A 5,112-nucleotide genomic window follows, 5' to 3' on the forward strand; every position below is an offset into this window, starting at 1 on the left:
AATAAATATAATGCTTAATTAATTATATATAATATATAAACATAGTTTTTATTATTTAACAATTTTTATTTTTTAATTCAGTAATTTTGAAAAGAATATCTAAATTTGTTCATAAAATTGTGTTATAATTGTTTATAAAAGTATTATTTCAATATTTTTTTGTAATTCAAGTTTTAACAAATATTACAGCTTAAAACTATTCAATAAATTAATCAATAAATAGTTATTTAATATTATAAGTATATTATTTTTATTAACACTATTAAACCTAAGTAAATTAAACAAAGAATAGAAAAAATAATTTGTTATCTAACTAAATCATAATATCACATGAAATGTTTGCCATCTAAATAATTCAATATATTATTAATACTATTATACATGCGATAAACAAATGGCACAATGAATAAACATAACATTAGGTACTTTTAAGTACTTATTACAAATAATTTTGATGCAATTTAAACTTATTGACTGTCAAAATAAGTTAAAATAAATATATAATCTAAACATGGATGCTGTTATAAGTGGTCATTCTTCAGATTGTGTTGGTGTTTCATCTTCATTTATTTCACCTAAAATTAAAAAAAATATTTATTTATTTGTTAATAGACCAGTGTGTGTTCTATCATTCAGTGTATAATCTAATATGTTAAACAATGTTAATGATCTATAACTATTATTTATAATAAGGAATAAATATTGGATATGTATAATGTATTACATATTTTCTATTTTTAATTCAATAAATATAACACATTAATTTCGATAAATAGACATTTTATAAGCAAATATTTATCATGGATATACGAATACTTATTATTAAACACTTGGTATTATCTTATACAGTTAAGTGTTAAAACACTAGACACTAAACAAGAAATAAACTGATGAAATCACATTTTTATTTTTTATGATTTAATTCAAAATAATTTTTGAAGTATTATATGAATATTTAAATTCTAATAATAAATTAATTAAACAATAATTTGTTTTTATTTATAAGAAATGTAAATTTTAGTGCTTAGGTAATGTTCAAAAAAAATTTGTTTTTTATATGATATATCCATAATGTAATAAAAGAACATGTGTTATTATTTTAAGACATTTATTTCTATTATTAATATATATATATATGTATATTCAATATTATTTAAATGTCAGACTTTTTTATACTGTACTAAAATTATAATGCAATTACTTAAAAGTAAGGCATAGATTTATCAGTAAAAATTGTTTTTAATACAAATTCATGTAACATACAATTTATAGTAAGAAGATTATGCAATACAATAAATATGTAAAAAATTTAGCTAAAAAAAATCAGAGTAACACTATTTTTTTAAGAGATTGTGTTTGTAAAGTATTATATTAAATTGTTATGTGGCGAGTATTAACACAAAGTAATGATTACTGATTTCAAGTTTTTGAATTAAAAACATCTATAATTATCTTAAATACTTTTTACTTAGAAAAAATTAAAAATTAAAAAAAATAAATAAATAAGCTTATTTATTAAAAAACTATCATAAATAAAATTTAACATTAACTAAATATTGTAGAATGTGTAACTTTCATACAATTGTCCAAAAATTTGAGATTAATAAGCATTTTCATTTAACTATGCTAAAATATGCAAAAAAATTTGGAATCTCAGAATCTATACAGTATACATCATGAAACGACAACATTTTAAATTCAAATATTTCTTGATGAGTGATTAAAAAATCTGCATTTAAATATAAATACAGGCTTTACTTATTAGTTTAGGGTTGCCATACGTTCCAGTTTGAGTGGCTCTGTATTGGTTTTGAGTAAACAGTGAAACACTATCCGATAAAGTGTGTAGGTCAATTGTCCTGTAATTAAACATAAAAAATATATGTAAGTGTTTTGTCTTTTACTAAACATTCTTGTAAAAAAACGGTATTGATTAGACAAATGACAAAAAAAAATCAAGATGATTACATGATTCACTGATTGAATTTATTTTGCTAGTTAGTGTTGACAATTATTCAATTACTTTGGATTTGTAGCATTAAGTTAGTTTTACTTTATAAACATAAATTATAAATTTTTAAACACTGTGTAGAATAAAAAAAAATAAAAAAAAAAATAGGATGTTATTAACACTAGTGGTTGATCTCATGATTAAAAAGTGGTGCAATTTTTTATTTAAAAATTAAACGAAAAATGTTTGTCATGGTTTAAGTCAAATAAAATATAGTAACTCTATATTAGTTGATATTTTAATAAATAAATAGTTTATCTAATTTTAAGAAAAGTAAAAAAAAAATATTTTAAAGATTTTATAGTTATAATATTTAAATTTGAATGTAAAAATGTATTTTATTATTACTTATTATGTATAACATTATGTAGTTTGTCTTAAGTAGTTGATTGAATAAAATATTTTGCATTGATTTAGTAAATTCCAATTTATTATAATAGATATATATATTATGATGGAATGACTGATCAACTAGTTCGACTGAAAAAAGAAAATAACTTCATTAAATATTACTCATTTGTCATACAACTTAAATACTAAATTATACATCTTATCTTAATACATGTTATTTAAAATTTATTATAAAAAATTTAAATAAAATGAAGCAATCATCAAAATAAACAATTATTGTATTGAAATATAATAGGTTGTATAATTGTATTTTATATAATTATAAAATATGATGCTGATAAGAACCCCAGTAATTGTGATCTATAATTTTCTGTACTTATCTGATGACAAATTGAAATATAATTTCAAAAGACTATAATATACAATGATAAGTTAGGAACTAAACACTTTATTGATATAATTTTACTAATTATTTTATCCAATTAATCAAAAAATGAAAGATAATCAAGAAATTTATATTAAGTACTTATTACTTTAGTTAGATACCTATATTAAAGTAAATCTACTATTTACTTTTTATTACTATGAACATTTACTCTAGAAATAAGTAACATTGTTCAAGTAAAATATATTTTTCTTACAATATTACCATCACAAATGGTGAAATTATTCATCCAAATACAAATTTCTAGAGTTATAAGACAATAATATTATAGAAGTAAAAATACTCTATTTGGTCATAAGTTATAATAATTATGCACACAATATAATATGATATATACATACGATATACGTTTTTCCAATGTGACAGACTATGAAAGATTAGTGTCTAGTGAGATTATGAACAAAAAAATTATATAATACCTAAAGATAAGCAATAAATATGATTTATGAGTAATATGACCTTAAAAATGTTTCTACATTATTATCATTACTATCGTTAAGCCCAGTTATCATATTATGTACACTGCGTTATTGATAAAAATGTTATCTTCATGGGGCACAGAATAATAAAAAATAAAAAATTATTAAATTTATTCTTTGATGAAGGTACGAGTACAAAGATTAAAATAGATCTGTGCACAAAATAATGATATTAACATATTAAAATAAATACGCTTTTTACAACTTTTTAATGAGTGACTACTAAATAAATTTAAATATGCCAGAAGCGTTTCTACTGAGAAATCTAGATATTGTCGGTGGTCTGAATAGTCAAAGTGACCCGTCGTTCGTTTCCTAGAATTTTGTAATTTTTTTTATGATAAATTAAATGTTTGATTGAAACTATAAATAATTCAATATAATGTACTTGGAGTACTAGAATACTGAATAGTATAAAGAAAAAATGGAAAATACTATAAAGTAGGTACGATTATTTTAGTTAAAACAGTTTTTGAATTTTTTTATTACCTTTTGCATTAAAAATTATAATTCTTGTGAACTCATTAATAGATAGTTTGCATTTAATGAACAACTCACCGAAATGATAGTTTTGATAGTATATAATATTAATGTTAATTACATTTAGATTTAGAACTTATATATTAGTATTTTGTATATTTTTATAATTTTTTTTATATATAAACTACATAATGAACTTATTTATTTTTAAGATTCATTACATATTTATGAGTTATTAATTTAATGATTTTTTCTTTTATACATTGGAACTAAAAAATATATTTTAGGGTTTTATCTATAACCTAAGTCGAATGGTAAAGTCAACAAATAATAATCGATAATAATATAATAATAATTTAGTAACTAACTGTCGAATCGTAGGGTACTAGGGTTAAGGCAGGAATTTAAACTAATCTTTCAAAGAAATTGTTGTAGTTCAATAATCAAGCATGCAAGTAATTATACGGTGTACAAACTATACGTATTCCGACGACAAGTATATTTTCATTTTGTCAAATAGGTACTCGAGTGTATTTAAGGCTTCAAAAATATAATAGTCTTGATCATGACTCGTTCCTATAACTTGTGTCACATTTACCGGCAATCATTGAGAAGGTACCACTTCATCAGTGATCATTTTATCAATAATTATACAAGGATACTGTTTTGACATGATCGAGGACGGCATGAGAAGTACCTAACCACCGTGTCACCATTATCAAAATATATTGGCCAAGCACGACAATTATGGAAATATGGTAGGTACACAAAATAAGAGACTATACAGGAAATTTTTTAAAATAGTAAAATATATAAGCATTACCAATTTAAGTTAGACATATCATGCACGCAAGGTTTTTTTTTTATATATATAGTTGGTATTGAATGAAGTATTAATCTTATTTAATTAAAAATAATACTTGGTACGTAATAATATGCTTAGTGCAACCTGATTCCGTTGATATAAACACAAAAAAATAAGGTAATAATAGACTAATATGCATACATTGCATACCTACCTAATCAGTTTTCTTGTACACTATAGAAAATATAATGTGTGTGAAAGCGTTGTTTAATCCAAAACTCAAATAATTAAAACGGATGGGTGATTCTAAACTTCTAATTTGTATTACCTATGCATACTCTTCCTGGTCTTTTTCACTTTTCAGTATTAATATTTATACCTGAAAGTCGAAATGTATAATATCCAACTCTTTTGTCCTTTTAAGTCTTTAATAACTTCGTTTCCGTATTATAATTTAATGTTTATAATAATATGAGTAATGAATAAACAAATTTAAAAAAAGTCAAGAATATACCTATATTGCACAAATTGTATTCTTTCT

General features: G+C 21.7%; 1 long non-coding RNA gene across 3 annotated transcripts; it reads right to left on the reverse strand.

Moving 5' to 3' along the window:
• Window positions 1–314: 314 nt before the first annotated feature.
• Window positions 315–3,276, reverse strand: LOC112595178. Of its 3 annotated transcripts, none has more exons than XR_003114690.1 (3): window positions 3,149–3,276; window positions 1,759–1,859; window positions 315–575 (listed from the first exon to the last, which is right to left on the reverse strand). It is a non-coding gene; the product is annotated as an uncharacterized LOC112595178 (long non-coding RNA). The 3 variants fall into 3 exon arrangements; XR_003114691.1 differs by lacking the exon at window positions 3,149–3,276 and adding an exon at window positions 2,360–2,399; XR_003114692.1 differs by lacking the exon at window positions 3,149–3,276 and adding an exon at window positions 1,969–2,077.
• Window positions 3,277–5,112: the final 1,836 nt, after the last annotated feature.

This window comes from Melanaphis sacchari, unplaced genomic scaffold, assembly GCF_002803265.2.
Source record: "Melanaphis sacchari strain LSU unplaced genomic scaffold, SCAv2.0 Contig25_pilon_pilon, whole genome shotgun sequence".
Taxonomy (NCBI): domain Eukaryota; kingdom Metazoa; phylum Arthropoda; class Insecta; order Hemiptera; family Aphididae; genus Melanaphis; species Melanaphis sacchari.